Genomic DNA, 17,040 nt, shown 5'->3' on the forward strand with positions numbered 1-17,040 from the left:
TCCCCTAAATCTTCACAAGAGTGATCTCACCTCAACTGGAGTGTTGTCTTATCTACTCTGTGCATATAGTACTTACATCACAATGGAATGGATTCACTATGAGCCTCTAGAAACTATTTTTTTTCCCAAATAACAGGAAGGCAGGGCATTTCCCATAAAGTATAGCTTTCCTGTATTTTTGGCAGCTGCCTTTTCGGAATGAATGATATATTTGTGATAATTCTATGTATTTGTGTAAATAATGTAAAGCAGGAATGTGTCCTCTCTGGATAATACCAATTGAAGATAGACCCTATTGAAAAACTACCCCCTTGCCCTGCATTTTTTTTTCAACTTTAGTACAGCACAAATCCTGCTGCAGCTTTATGTATCTGTAACTCCACTACCTTTTTGAAAATGTGACCAATGTATTTTAAAGAGCATGTCTAGCAAGTGTTAGAGATTTTTAAATCAATAAATGTGAATTCTTTTAACATTCTCGTCTATGGTTTGTTTTATTACTGTAGAAATCAGGTTGTCACTGTGATACGTATCTTTTGATTTACATTGTGTATACTCCATGAAGAGCCATTATGGAGAAGTTAGCATCACTATTTATTATATGGTCGACCATGTATTTGAATTGACCTTGCTTGTTCACACATGTCTACTGTCCTTTTACTCTCCTTTCAGTTTTGCAGTACCCCCTCTTGGTGGCTATGCTGGCACATATACCAGGTTTCAAACTAAGCCAAGCCCTTGCCTCCCTCCCCTGTTCACAATTGAATGTGATGGCAGCTAAGTGCATAGGAAAGCCCCCCCCCCCCCAAATACCTGCCAGTTTAGGACTCCCACTCAGTGGCATAGCTTAACCCCTTGGGGATGGAGCCCATTATAACCCTAAGGACGGGAGCATTTTTTGCAATTCTGACCACTGTCACTTTAAGCATTAATAACTCTGGGATGCTTTTACTTTTCATTCTAATTCCAAGAGAGTTTTTTTCGTGACATATTCTACTTCATGTTAGTGGTAAATATTTGTCGATACTTGCATCATTTCTTGCTGAAAAATTCCAAAATTTGATGAAAATATTGAAAATTATGCTTTTTTCTAACTTTGAAGCTCTCTGCTTGTAAGGAAAACAGACATTCCAAATAAATTATATATTGATTCACAAATACAATATGTCTACTTTATATTTTCATCATAAAGTTGACATCTGAGGGCTTCAAAGTTCAGCAGCAATTTTCCAATTTTTCAAAAATTTTTCTAAATTTGGATATTTTTCAGGGACCAGTTCAGTTTTGAAGTGGATTTGGAGGGCCTTCATATTAGAAATACCCCATAAATGACCCCATTATAAAAACTGCACCCCTCAAAGTATTCAAATGACATTCAGAAAGTTTAACTTTAGGTGTTTCCCAGGAATAGCAGCAAAGTGAAGGAGAAAATTCAATATCTTCATTTTTTACACTCGCATGTTCTTGTAGACCCAGTTTTTGAATTTTTTCATGGGGTAATAGGAGAAAAAGCCACCCAAAATTTGTAACTCAATTTCTCTCGAGTAAGGAAATACCTCATATGTGTATGTCAGGTGTTTGGCGGGCGCAGTAGAGGGCTCAGAAGGGAAGGAGCAACAATGGGATTTTGGAGGGTGAATTTTTCTGAAATGGTTTTTGAGGGGCATGTCACATTTAGGAAGCCCCTATGGTGCCAGAACAGCCAAAAAAAAAAAAAAAACACATGGCATATTATTTTGGAAACTACACCCCTGAAGGCAAGTAACAAGGGGTACAGTGAGCCTTAACACCCCACAGGTGTTTGACGACTTTTCAGATGTGTAAATGAAAAAATTGTTCACTAAACTGCAGTTTTTCCCTCAAATTTACCATTTTTACAAAGGGTAATGGGAGAAAATGCCCCCCAAAATGTGTAACCCCATCTCATCTGAATATGGAAATACCTCATGTAAGGCTGGGTTCCCATTACGTTTCCCCCCATACGGGAGAGCATACGACAGGGGAGAGCTAAAAACTTGCGCTCCCGTATGCCTTTCTATGTGCTCCCGTATGTAATTCATTTCAATGAGCCGACCGCAGTGAAACGTTCGGTCAGGTCGGCTCATTTTTGCCCCGTATGCGCTTTTTCCCCGCTCCTAAAACTGTGGTCGACCACGGTTTTAGGTCCGGTTGTAAAAGCGCATACGGGGCAAAAATGAGCCGACCGGACCGAACGTTTCACTGCGGTCGGCTCATTGAAATGAATTACATACGGGAGCACATAGAAAGGCATACGGGAACGCAAGTTTTTAGCTCTCCCCTGCCGTATGCGCTCCCGTATGGGGGAAAACTTAATGGGAACCCAGCCTTAGGGCGTAAAATGCTCTGCGGGCGAACTACAATGATTAGAAGTGAAGGAGTCACATTTGGCTTTTGGAAAGCAAATTTTGCTGAAATGGTTTTTGGGGGGTATGCCACATTTAGAAAGCCCCTATGGTGCCAAAACAGCACAAAAAAAAACCACATGGCCTACTATTTTGGAAACTACACCCCTCAAGGAACGTAACAAGGAGTACAGTGAACCTTAACACCCCACAGGTGATTGACGAACTTTCGTCAAAGTGGGACGTGAAAATGAAAAATTTGATTTTTAACACTAAAATGCTGGTGTTACCCCAAACTTTTCATTTTCACAAGGAGTAATAGGAGAAAATTCCCCACAAAATTTGTATCCCCATTTCTCTCGAGTTAGGAAATACCTCATATGTGGATGTAAAGTGATCTGCGGGAGCACTAGAGGGCTCAGAAGGGAAGGAGCGACATTGGGCTTTTGGAGTGCGAATTTTGCTGAAATGGTTTTTAGGGGCATGTTGCATTTAGGAAGCCCCCATGATGCCAGAACAGTAAAAAAAAAAAAAACACACGGCATACTATTTTGGAAACTACACCCCTCACAGAATTTAATAAGGGGTGCAGTGAGCATTTACACCCCACTGGCATTTGATAGATCTTTGGAACAGTGGGCTGTGCAAAAATATTTAATTTTTCATTTATACGGACGACTGTTCAAAAAATCCGTCAGACACCTGTGGGGCGTAAATGCTCACTGCACCCCTTGTTACATTCTGTGAGGGTGTAGTTTTCAAAATGGGGTCACATGCAAAGGGGGACCACTGTTCTGGCACCATGGGGTCTTTGTAAACACACACAGCCTTCAATTCCAGCCTAATTCTCTCTCAAAAAGCCCAATGGCGCCCCTTCTCTTCTGAGCATTGTAGTTCGCCCGCAGAGCACTTTACATCCACATATGGGGTATTTATATACTCAGAAGAAATGGGGTTACACATTTTGGGGGGCTTTTTTCCTATTACCCCCTGTGAAAATTGGGGTAACACCAGCATTTCAGGGGGAAAAAACTAATTTTTAATTTTCATGTCCAACTTTAACGAAAATTTGTCAAAGACCTGTGGGGCGTAAATGCTCACTATACCCCTTGTTACGTTCTATGAGGGGTGTAGTTTCCAAAATTAGGTCACATCTGGGTGTTCTTTTTTTGTGTTCATGTCAGATCCACTGTAACGATCTGCCACCCCTGTGCAAATCACCAATTTAGGCCTCAAATGTACATGGCGCTCTCTCACTCCTGAGCCATGTAGTTCTTCCGCAGAGCATTTTACGTACACATATGGGGTATTTCCGTACTCAGAAGAAATTGCATTAGAAATATGGGGCAACACCAGCATGTTAGTGTAAAAATTGAAATTTTTTTACACTAACATGCTGGTGTAGCCCCCAACTTTACCTTTTCATAAGGGGTAAAAGGAGAACGGAAATATGTGGTCCTAAACTGTTGCCTTGAAATACGACAGGGCTCTGAAGTGAGAGAGTGCCATGTGCATTTGAGGCCTAGATGAGGAATTTGCAATAGGGGAGGACCCGGTTACAAGGATGGGGCTTGTCTCCACCAAAACCCTACAGCAGTGTTTCCCAAACAGGGTGCCTCAAGCTGTTGCAAGACTCCCAGCCTGCCAGGACAGTCTATGGCTGTCAATACTGGGAGTTGTGGTTTTGCCACAACAGCTGGAGGCTCAGTTTAGGAAACACTGCCGTATGAGACGTTTCATTTTTATTGGGGGGGGGACGTGTAAGGGGGTGTATATGTAGTGTTTTACTTTTTATTATTTCTTATTGTAGTGTTTTTAGGGTACATTCACACAGGCGGGGGTTCACAGTAAGTTGTCCGCTGGGAGTTTGAGCTGCGGCGGAATATTAGCTGCAGCTCAAACTTGTTCAAGGAAACCCACTGTAAACCTGCCCATGTGAATGTACCCTGTATATTCACATGGGGGGGGGGCACCCCCACCCCAAACCTTCAGCTGTGGCAAAATGACAACTCCCAGAATGCACTGACAGACCATACATGCTGGGAGTTGTAGTTTTACAAAAGCTGTAGGCACACTGGTGGGGAACCACTGAGTTAGAAAACAGACTCTAGCTCAGTGATTCCAACCTGTGGGCCTCCAGCTGTTGCAAGACTACAACTCCCAGCATGTATGGTCTGTCAGTGCATTCTGGGAGTTGTAGTTTTGCAACAGCTTGAGGCACACTGGTTGGAATCACTGAGTCAACAGACTCTAGCTCAGTGTTTCCCAACGTGTGCCTACAGCTGTTGCAAAAGTACAATTCCCAGCATGGCCAGACAGTCAGGGATGCTGGGCATGTAGTTCTGCAATATCTGGCCCTTCAGATGTTGCAGAACTACAACTCCCATCATGCTTGGACAGTCTGGGCATGCTAGGAGTTGTAGTTATGCAAAATCTGGGGAAGAACAGTTTGGAGACCGCTAAGTAGTGGTCTCCAAACTGTAGCCCTCCAGATGTTGTAAAACTACAACTCCAAGCATGCCCAGACTGTCCAGGCATGCTGGGAGTTGTAGTTCTGCAACATATGAAGGGCCAGATATTGCAGAACTACATGCCCAGCATCCCTGACTGTCTGGCCATGCTGGGAATTGTGCTTTTGCAACATCTGGAGGGCTACAGTTTTGAGACCACCGTATAGTGCCACTTCAGATGTTGCAAAACTACAACTCCCAGCATGCCCAGACAGTCGGTGCATGCTGAAAGTTGTAGTTTTTCAACATCTGGAGAACCGCAGTTTAGAGACCACTACACAGTGGTCTCCAAACTGTGACCCTCCAGATGTTGCAAAACGACAACTCCCAGCATGCCCACACAGCCTTTGGCTGTAATTATCAGCCACTGTATACTACAGGAGAAGTTCTTTTCCTTTTGAATTTCTTTTCTGTCTGACCAGAGTGCTCACTGCTGACACCTCTGTCTGTCTCAGGAACTGTTAAGAGCAGGATAGGTTTGTTATGGGGATTTGCTCCTACTCTGGACAGTTCCTGAGACAGACAGAGGTGTCAGCAAGAGTATTGTGATCAGAGATTCAAAAAGAAAAGAACTTCAGGAGCTGATAAGTACTGGAAGTGTTAAGATTTTTAAATAGAAGTAATTTACAAATCTGTTCAGCGTTCTGACACTAGTTGATTTAAAAAAAAAAAAAAAAAAAATAGTTTTTCACCGGAGTACCCCTTTAAGGGGTTGCAGAGAATGCTGTTGTGACCAGGCCTATGGGCTAAATTTTAAAAACTCCTGACTGGGCTGCTGTACAGTCTGACACAGATGTGCATTCATATCCTCAGTCTCCTCAGTCTCCTCCTCCCTATATAACGACAGTGCTCTGAGACACTGGAATGAGGGAGACAAGGAGGTGGAATACACACACTGTGCCACAGACATGAGCACAGCAAATGTTTTACCAATGTTCAAGAAGTGATCCTGGAAAAATATAGGCCCTCAATTTAAAGGGGTACTTCACTGCCCCAGCGTCTGGAACATTTTGTTCTGAACACTCGGTGCGGGGTGCGGGGGTTGTGACGTCTCGCCACACCCCTCAATGCAAGTCTATGGGAGGGGGCATCATGTCCCCTCCCATTGACTTGCATTGAGGGGAGGGGCTTGACGTCGTGAGACCCCCCCCCCCCCCCCCGCGTTCGAAGGGGTACATCCGGAACAAAATGTTCTGGAAGCTGGGGAGTGGAGTACTCCTTTAAACTTCTACACAGAGTACATTTTTGAAGGATTTCTAAGTGATGCTGTTTATCTCAAAGTAACTATCACTCCATATCACCTCTGATAGCAGCCGGGACCTGCAATGCATGACGCAAGCACCCCTCCGATGCTCGTGGTCATGTACCTCCGCACCAGGACATACATTTCCGTGGTCGTTAAAGGGTTAATGGTACATGCTCTGATGACTGATTATAGTGGGGTATAACAGTGGTCGGTCTGGGCCTTTTCTCTTTAATATATTTATTAATGACCTTGTAGAGGGGATTATAAAGCAGTCAATACAGGACAGTGGACTGTGTATTGTAGATAACACAATAGATGACAGTGCACAGTTTATAGTAGATAACACAATAGAGGACAGTTCATTGTTACAAATAGATCTGTATAGGCTTAAGGCTTGGGCTGAGAAGTGGTAGATGAGGTTGACCATTAATAATTGTAAGGTTATGTCCATGGGTGGAAAAAAAATATGGGAAAATGTATTTAATGGGATAACAACTAACATAGGGAAGGCTTTAGGAGTGTAGGTTTACAGTAAACTTACCTGTAACAAACAGTGTCAGACCGCTTCTGCCAAGGCAAATAAAATCATGGGGTACATCAAAACATATGGTGAAAACATAGTTCTACCACTGCACAAATTACTAGTTAGGCCATGCATAAGATACTGTGTACAGTTTTAGGCCCCAGTGCACAAGAGAGACATAGTTAGATGAAAGGCGGGCATACAAAGTAATAAATGGAATAGGACCAATACAGTACACAGAAAGATTGTCAAACTTAGTTTTTTTTTTTTTAGATAGACATCTTAGGGGCAACCTATAACTATGTATACATAATAATTACAGTGAAAGCTCTACAGAAGAGCACCCTATTATCCAGATCAGATTTCATGTGAACAATTTTCAGGCCACATTTTTTGAAGACTTTTTTTTCTTTTTGTAGTGCAAATTTGGGTGGCTTCTCAAAGAGATTTCACTGTGTGTGCAAATATAAAGTAAAATAATAAATTGCAAAGGTCAATACAAAGATCTCTCCCCTGAGATATTCATACCCAGGAATTTATAACAATTGGGAATTCTCTACACCTAGTAAAAAGGTTTCTACACCAACACACAGTAAAGAATCTCGCAGTGAGACTATGGACCTCTCTTCCAGAGGAAGTGGTTATGAGCTCAAAGAGTTTAAAAAGGGCCTGGATATATTTCTGGAGTATTATAAAATTACAGGTTATAGTCACTAGATTGTGGAAAAGGCTTATTGATCCAAGGATTAGGAATGCAAATAGGAAAATTGTCTTCTGCATCATGGAGGTTTTGCCTTCCTTTGGTAAACACTGTAGGATGATAGGCTAAACTTTCCCAAGTTGATCCTATATGCATACTGGCATTGTTTTTTTATGAATAGTACAAATCAATGGGAGAAGTCTGGATTTGCCATGACTGCACCATATGAGAGAGGGACTCCGCCCCCTAGGAACAGGAAACCTGGAGGATAAAAGTGAAGACCCGCCTCAGTGGTTTCCTGTTCCTGGGGAGCCTGGTTAAGGCAGGAGTCGTTATCCTCAGTAGGTTCCTCTAGTCTTGGGAAGATCTTTCAGACTGTTCCTGCTGGCTTGTTTTGCCTTAAGAAAGATATTCGGGCGGTTCCGATGGCGGCATTTGCTGAAACTGGAAACTGGAAATGACGCAGAGCCCTCATGGAGATGGGGCTCCAGAAATTATGTCAGGAGCAGGCCAGAGCGGACGGGGTCCCGGAAATGGCGTCAGATGTTGAAAATGGTGCAGAGGTGGCCTGATGATATTTAGGTGGCCTTCTACACTTGGACCAGCCTCCAAGTAGGAGTCAGCCAGCCTATCCCTGCGACAAGTCAACATGAGTTCCAAGGAAGACCCCAGGTGGGACTCACCTGAGGTTTCAGCAAAGACCCCGACCACAGTACCAGCTGGATGCCTGAGTTTACTCTTTGCATGATTTGGGGGTCATTAATGTTAATTGGTCTTGTTTTGTAGGGGGATGATATGCAGAGAGATCTAGACAGTCCCATAATTCTATCAGGGAAATACCCTAGCCTTGTAAGTCAAGGGTGTTGGAGTGGAAAAAACTTAATCCGGTTCTCCTTACCACAGATGCCAGTCCTTATTGTTAGGGGGGCTGGATATAGATTTCCAGAGAGGTTGGGAAAAAAGATCTATCCCCCCTCTTCAAATTGCAAGGAGCTGCTAGCAGTTCAAAGAAGTTTAGTTCAGATGCAGTCTAACCTTTATCTGAAAACAGTTTGACATTTCTCTGACACCTACACAACAGAAGCAGCAGTAAATTGTCAGGGTACAACAAGAAGCGAAAATCTGATGGCTATTGCTTCAAGAAAATAACTCGGTTATGGGGAGTTCCTCAAGTAGACCTGTTCGCCACAAGGCAGAACCATTAAGTAAGGACCTTTTGTCCTCTAAACCCAGCAGAGGATCCCTGGGCGGTGGACGCCTTAGCACACAAGTGGGACTGGGACCTAGCTTATACGTTTCCTCCTATACAGCTAATTCCGACATCATCAACAAAATCGGAGAAGACAGGGCTTTTGTGATCCTAATAGCCCCATTCTGGCCTCAACGGGCCTGGTTCTCTGCCTTAAGAGCCCTGTCCCAGTCCGACCCGTGGGTACTTTCAGAAATCAAAGATTTACTCTCAGGGGCCGATTATCCACCCACAAGTGAAGAATCTCCATATGACTGCTTGGCTCTTGAAAGGTTAATTTTGAGAAAGAGATGGTCTCTCAGATATGGTTATATCTACTTTGTAGGCGAGTAAAAAATCGGTAACATTAAACATTTACTTTAGGATATGGAAAGCTTACTTTAAGTTCCTATAGAAACCACTTAGAGACCTAATCAGTTCAGACATCCCTAGTATTCTAGGCTTCTTGCAGAAGGGACTAGAAAGAGGGTTAAAAACAGCCACCCTTAAAGTGCAGGTGTCAGCCTTAGGGGACCTATTTAACCAGAAAATCACCCATGGATCTTGAGATTTTTTAGGGCAGTAAAGAGATTGACGGTGTGGAATTTCCCTAAAGTACCATCCTGGGATTTGTTCTTAGTCCTGAATTCTTTTATGTCAGACCCCTTTCGAACCCCTAAGTTCTATTCCTTAGGAACTTAGGGGGAGATTTATCAAAACCTGTCCAGAGGAAAAGTTGCCCAGTTGCCCATAGCAACCAATCAGATTTCTTCTTTCATTTTGCAGAGGCCTTGTTAAAAATTAAAGTAGCGATCTGATTGGTTGCTATGAGCAACTGGGCAACTTTTCCTCTGGACAGGTTTTGATTAATCTCCCCCTTAGTTCTCAAAACTGTGCTGCTGGTTGCGGTTACTTCAGCCCTTTCTAGCTCAGAACCCTACACTAACGTGTTAGATATATTCTATCCAAATTCGGCTTACCTGCCTAAGGTAGTTTCTAGGTATCATGTGTCTCAGAACGTAGTTCTATTATCCTTCTATTCAAATCCTTCTATTGCTAAGGAAAAGCTTTTTCATAGCCTAGATGTTAGGAGTTGCATCTTAGAGTTTTAGAACTAAATCTTTTACAGTTTAGAACTAAATCATTTAGAAAATCCTCTTCTCTTTTTGTGAGAATTTATGGGCCAAACAAGGGGGCAAAAGCTAGTAGGGATTCCCTTGCAAAGTGGATTAGACAGGCCATATTCCTAGCCTATGTGTCCTCAAGACCTGCTCCCCTTCAGGTCTTAGAGCCCACTCCACTTGGTCAGTGGCCTCCTTTTGATTCAAGAGGTGAGGGTTCTATACACTCTCAAACTCTTCTTCTGCTATTTCTTTTGGCCATAAAGTTTTACAGGCTGTTGTCCCACCCTAGGTTTCTTCTGTGATATTTCTCTCGTGGTGCTTTCATGGCAAATGGGAAAGCCGGTAGTTATATTTGTTTTATTCCACTGGTATTGAGTTCACCCTTTGCAATGATTGAGTTTCTTTAATTAGTTATTGATATATGCATATATTTTGTGTATGTTCTGCTAATCAGTAAGGAAGGCTCTTCTAGTCTCGGAAGAGTCTAGGCGGGAGAGATGGTTCCTTCCATTTATCCTCCAGGTTTCCTGTTCCTAGGGGCAGAGTCCCTCTCTCAGGTGGTGCTGACATAGCTCCGGGAATCAAAAGTACCGGTGAGTAATTATCTTAGAACAAGTTTGTGGAAAGATCCAGACAGTCACGTCTGCATGTTGAACCCCTGGACCTTAGGGTCCCTTTAACCGCCGAGCCACAAAAAAATGTAGACTCAAAAAAGAAAAAAACATAGATGCCATTGTGCAAGAGATTATGTTAAATATATAAAAATACAATCCTATTGGGTATTACCATCCTACTATCCAAAAGCAGTAGTTTCGATAAATCTCCTCTATTATTTGGAAGACCAAATGTGCTCTATTTCATAACCTGTTGATGCAGTAGCATGCGCATCTGTTTAATGGCAGCATTGTATTGTAAATATCACAGCATTTAGAATTGTTTATAATAGATTATCCTTGAAATTCAAATACATGTATGACAATGTCAATTAAAAATGTATATTGTATTGCATTCTGTTACCTGAATAAAATTCTGATTATAAAGAGTGATGCAGAGTTCTTCCGAATTGCAATTTTTAACCACACTTGTTTCTTAGAAATCTCCTAATTTCAATTACATGCAGAGATTGCGAACAGAGGCCTGGATGGAACAAGCTTGGGATACAAAGAATGTTAGGTAACAAGGTCACTGTCACTTAAAATGCTATTAAATTTATTGTGAAACATGGAATTATCAGCATAGGGTCTCTGAAGTTCAGGGACATGTGGATAGATGGCGGCAGATGGATAGATAACTAGCGTGATACGCAGGAAAAGGGAGACCACACTCACTACAGGCACACGTCAAGAGTGTGCCTGAATAATGAGGCTGGGCCCTCAAAAGATAAAGCTCTGCGGACTCCGATATGGGAGAGCAGATTGCTCAAGGCTGGAAAAAAAACTGCAAAATTCATATGCAGCCAAGAAATGTGATTATGTACGTATGATATGAAACAAATATGTCTAAAACATAAAATGATTCAATACTATGAGCTAAGAGAGATTAGAAACCTCGCGCTGCTATATTTGTCATATACTCTTTACCCATTTAGAGCAGATGTAGCGATTCACTTATTGTATAGAAATACTCCTAAGAATCAAAAAAATCCTTAAAATACAACCCTAAAATATAATTTTTATTAATTAACTTAAAATAGATTATTAACAGGAAAAGGGTTACCGTATTTACACATCCAAATCACAACCCTTAGATAGTAAAGGCAGCTACTGCATCCTGAATGGGTCATCTCTCGCTGTATATGGATATAGCTGGTAACCTGGTGTATTACTGATATCACTATGTAGTCTCCATTAAAATATATAGCAAATACCCCATGTTCTTTCTTTTTATCTTCGTAGACCTTTCCAGAACTGAGACATATTGCGTAAATGTAAATGAGGGGGCATTCTCAAGCATGGCAACAGCCCATGAGCCAAGTCCAGTTCATGTCCTCTTTATTACTGCCCACTGGCCCACTTCCAGCAGGTGCCAGGGTCGTCAATGTCACACTGCCGCTCAGCCTATTGCTGGCCGAGTCGGGACTCCGCTGCGGCCGGTGATTGGCTGAGTGCAGTATGACTCGCCGACCACCGGCAACCAGGAAGAGGATCGCGGCGGAGACCAGAGTGGGTTACTGGAGGCACCGGGGGAGCGAAGGAAGGTATGTATCTATTTATTTTTTTACTGCCGGCAGTATGGAAGACAATTTTTCTATTCTGGAGTTCGCCTTCTAAAAATCATAACTCTTTTATATTTTCATTCACAGACACATATGAGAGCCTGTTTTTGCATGACCAGTTGTCCTTTGTAATGACATCACTCATTTTACCATAAAATGTATGGCACAAATAAAAAAATATTATTTGTATGGGTAAATTGGAAAAAAAACAACTACATTTTGCTAATTTTGGAAGGTTCGTTTTCACGCTGTACACTTTACGGTAAAAATGATTCTGTGGGTCAATACGATAAATTATTTTGTAATGCTTTTTTTTTTTTTTTTTTTTTTTTTTTACATTTACGCCATTCACTGTACAGGATCATTAACATTATATTTTGATAGTTTGGACTTTTATGCACGTCGTGATACCAAATATGTTTATTAAAAAATGTATGCTTTTTTGAGGGTAAAATGGGAAAAGGGGACTATTTACATTTTTATTGGGGGAGAGGATTTTTCAAATTTTTTTACTTTTTTTTTTTTTTACTTTTTATTTATTTTTTTACACTTTTTATGTCCCCATAGGGGACTATGTATAGCAATCATTTGATTGCTATGTATAGGGCATAGCATTGATCAGTGTTATTGCCAATCTTCTGCTCTGGTCTGCTCGATCTCAGACCAGAGCAGAAGACCCCTGGAGGCGGACGGATGCAGGTGAGGGGACCTCCGGCCGCCATTTTAGATTATTGAATCCCCACAGGTGATCCAATCATCCATTTAAACACGCGCATTGCCGCAGATGCCGTGATTAATGGCGGACATCAATGCGATCACTGATGTCCACCATTACCGTCAGGTCCCTGGCTGCTGATAGCAGCCGGGACCTGCCGTGCATAGTAACATAGTTTATAAGGTTGAAAAAAGACCAGAGTCAACCAAGTTCAATCTATATCCCTAATGAATCCCTACTGGGTTGATCCAGAGGAAGGCAACAAACCTCATACTAGAGGTAAAAATTCTTTCCTCACTACAAATATGGCATCAGAATAAATCCCTGGATCAACGTTCTGTCCCTATAAATCTAGTATACATAACCAGCAATGTTACTACTCTCCAAAAATGCATCCAGACCCCTTTTGAACTCTTTTACAGAGTTCACCATGACCACCTCCTCTGGCAGAGAGTTCCATAGTCTCACTGCTTTTACAGTAAAGAACCCCCATCTGTGCTGGTGTAGAAACCTTCTTTCCTCTAGATGTAGAGGATGCCCCCTTGTTATAGATACAGTCCTGGATATTAATAGATCATGGGAGAGATCTCTGTACGGCCCCCTGATATATTTGAACATAGCTATTAGGTCTCCCCTAAGCCTTCTTTTTTCTAAACTAAACCCCAATTCTGATAATCTTTCTGGGTACTGTAGTCCTCCCATTCCCCGTATTACTCTGGTTGCCCGTCTTTGAACACTCTCCAGCTCCACTATATCTTTCTTGTACACTGGTGCCCAGTACTGTACACAGTATTCTATGTGTGGTCTGACTAGGGATTTGTACAGAGGTCGAATTATTTCCTTGTCGTGGGCATCTATGCCCCTATTGATGCACCCCATGATTTTATTTGCCTTGGCAGCAGCTGCGCGACACTGGTCACTACAGCTAAACTTACTGTTAACTAAGACTCCTAAGTCCTTTTCCATGTCAGTTGTCCCATGTATTCTTCCATTTAATACATAATCCCAGCCCGGATTTTTCCTCCCCATGTGCATAACCTTACATTTATCAGTGTTGAACCTCATCTGCCACTTCTCAGCCCAAACCTCCAACCTATCCATATCCATTTGTAACAGTGCACTTTCCTCTATTGTGTTTACCGCTTTACAGAGTTTAGTATCATCTGCAAAGATTGCTATTCAACCCCTCTACTAGGTCATTAATGAATATATTAAAAAGAATAGGACCCAAGACTGACCCCTGTGGTACCCAACTAGTAACAGTTACCCAATCAGAATAAGTACCATTAATAACCACCCTCTGTTTCCTATCACTGAGCCAGTTACTTACCCACTTACACACATTCTCTCCCAGCCTAATCCTTCTCATTTTATGCACCAATCTTTTATGTGACACCATATCAAATGCTTTGGAAAAATCGATATACGACATCCAACGATTTGCCTTGGTCCAGTCTGGAGCTCTCCTCCTCATAAAAGTTGATCAGGTTAGTTTGACAGGACCGATCCATCATAAACCTATGATGATATGGGGTCATACATTTATTTTTATCAAGATATTCCAAAATAGCATCCCTTAGAAGACCCTCAAACAATTTACATACAATGGAGGTTAAACTAACAAGCCTCTAATTCCCGGGGGTCACCTTTTGACCCCTTTTTAAATATTGGCACCACATTTGCTATGCCCCAGTCCTGGGGAACCATCCCTGTCACTATAGAGTCCTTGAATATTAAAAATAGGGGTCTGTCTATTACATTACTTAATTCCTTTAGAACACGGTGGTGAATGCCATCTGGACCTGGCGATTTGTCTATTTAGATTTTTTGTATGAAGCACTGTACTTCTTCCTGGGTTAGACAGGTGAACTGTACTGGGGAGTTTACCTTATCACACTGTATTTCACCTGGCATTTCATTTTGTGAAGAATTCTGAAGAATTTGTTTAATATATTTGCTTTTTCTTGATCCTCGTCTATAATTTCTTCCTCATCATTTTTTAAAGGGCCTACACTTTCATTTTTTACCTTTTTCCTATTTATATAGTTAAAGGGGTACTCCGGTGGAAAACAATTTTTTTTAAATCAACTGGTGCAAGAAAGTTAAACAGATTTGTAAATTACTTTTATTTAAAAAATCTTAATCCTTGCAGTACTTATTTAGCTGCTGAATACTACAGAGGAAAATCTTTTCTTTTTGGAACACAGAGCTCTCTGCTGACATCACAAACACAGTGCTCTCTGCTGATGTCTTGGTCCATTTTAGGAACTGTCCAGAGCAGCATATGTTTGCTATGGGTATTTTCTCCTACTCTGGACAGTTCTTAAAATGGACAGAGATGTCAGCAGAGAGCACTGTGCTTGTGATGTCAGCAGAGAGCTCTGTGTTCCAAAAAGAAAATAATTTCCTCTGTAGTATTCAGCAGCTAATAAGTACTGGAAGGATTAAGATTTTTTAATAGAAGTAATTTACAAATCTGTTTAACTTTCTGTCACCAGTTGATTAAAAAAAAAAAGTTTTCCACCGGAGTACCCCTTTAAAGAACATTTTGGGGTTAGTTCTACTCTCTTTGGCAATGAGTCTTTTTGTCTCTACTTTTGCGGCTTTTATCCGTTTTTTGACATAATTTACAGCTTTTTAATGCTTCTTCACTGCCGTCCTGTTTTAGTAGTTTAAATGCTTTATTTTTGTCGTTTATTGCCCCCTTAACATTTTTATTCATCCACATTCTTTAATTCCTGACCCTTTAATTCCCATAAGGTATATACAGGGTGGGCCATTTATATGGATACACCTTAATAAAATGGGAATGGTTGGTGATATTAACTTCCTGTTTGTGGCACATTAGTATATGTGAGGGGGGGGGGGGGGAACTTTTCAAGATTGGTGGTGACCATGCCGGCCATTTTGAGGTTGGCCATTTTGAATCCAACTTTTGTTTTTTCAATAGGAAGAGAGTCATGTGACACATCAAACTTATTGGGAATTTCACAAGAAAAACAATGATGTGCTTGGTTGTAACTTAACTTTATTCTTTCATGAGTTATTTACAATTTCCTGACCACTTATAAAATGTGTTCAATGTGCTGCCCATTGTGTTGGATTGTCAATGCAACGCTCTTCTCCCACTCTTCACACACTGATAGCAACACCGCAGGAGAAATGCTAGCACAGGCTTCCAGTATCTGTAGTTTCAGGTGCTGCACATCTCGTATCTTCACAGCATAGACAATTGCCTTCAGATGACCCCAAAGATAAAAGCCTAAGGGGGTCAGATCGGGAGACCTTGGGGGCCATTCAACTGGCCCGCGACGACCAATCCACTTTCCAGGAAACTGTTCATCTAGGAATGCTCGGACCTGACACCCATAATGCGGTGGTGCACCATCTTACTGGTAAAACTCAGGGAACGTGCCAGCTTCAGTGCATAAAGAGGGAAACACATCATTATGTAGCAATTTTGCATATCCAGTGGCCTTGAGCTTTCCATTGATGAAGAATGACCCCACTATCTTTGTACCCCATATACCACATCATACCATAAATTTTTGTGTTCCAACAGTCTTGGAGGGATCTATCCAATGTGGGTTAGTGTCAGACCAATAGCGGTGGTTTTGTTTGTTAACTTCACCATTCACATAAAAGTTTGCCTCATAACTGAACAACATCTTCTGGGTAAACTGAGGGTCCTGTTCCAATTTTTGTTTTGCCCATTCTGCAAATTCAGTGCACCAATCTGGGTCATCCTCGTTGAGATGCTGCAGTAGCTGGAGTTTGTAAGAGTGCCATTTGTGAGTAGCTAATATCCGCCGAAGGGATGTTAGACTAATGCCACTCTCCAGTGACATGCGGCGAGTGCTACGCTGTGGGCTCTTGCTGAATGAAGCTAGGACAGCCACTAATGTTTCTTCATTAGTGACAGATTTCATGCGTCCAGATTTTGGCAAATCCAACACTGAACCAGTTTCACGAAACTTAGCAAGCAGTTTGCTAACTGTAGCATGGGAGATGGGTGGTCTCGTAGAGTGTCTTGTATTGAAATCTGCTGCAATGACCCGGTTACTGACATCAACACAATTTCTATCCGCTCCTCACGTGTTAACCTCGACGACATGTCAATGGCTGTAGACAAAGAGAAACTTCTAAATAACTCATGAAAGAATAAAGTAACGTTAAAACCAAGCACACCAGTATTTTACTTGTGAAATTCCCAATAAGTTTGATGTGTCACATGACCCTCTTCCTATTGAGAAAACTAAAGTTGGATTCAAAATGTCCGACTTCAAAATGGCCGCCATGGTCACCACCCATCTTGAAAAGTTTCCCCCCTCACATATACTAATGTGCCAAAAACAGGAAGTTAATATCACCAACCATTCTCATTGTATTAACCCCTTAAGGACCGGAGGTTTTTCC

The 17,040-nt window shown here is 41.7% G+C and overlaps 1 long non-coding RNA gene across 1 annotated transcript in view; it reads right to left on the reverse strand.

The window, feature by feature from the left end:
• LOC130291356 (uncharacterized) overlaps positions 1–10,847 on the reverse strand; it is a 40,139-nt gene extending 29,292 nt beyond the window's left edge. The window contains exon 1 of the long non-coding RNA XR_008847906.1: positions 10,712–10,847. This is a non-coding gene — a long non-coding RNA (uncharacterized LOC130291356). The remainder of the gene's footprint in view (positions 1–10,711) is intronic.
• Between the last annotated feature and the right edge of the window lie 6,193 nt (positions 10,848–17,040).

The sequence above is a fragment of the Hyla sarda genome, chromosome 9 (genome assembly GCF_029499605.1).
Source record: "Hyla sarda isolate aHylSar1 chromosome 9, aHylSar1.hap1, whole genome shotgun sequence".
Taxonomy (NCBI): Eukaryota; Metazoa; Chordata; class Amphibia; order Anura; family Hylidae; genus Hyla; species Hyla sarda.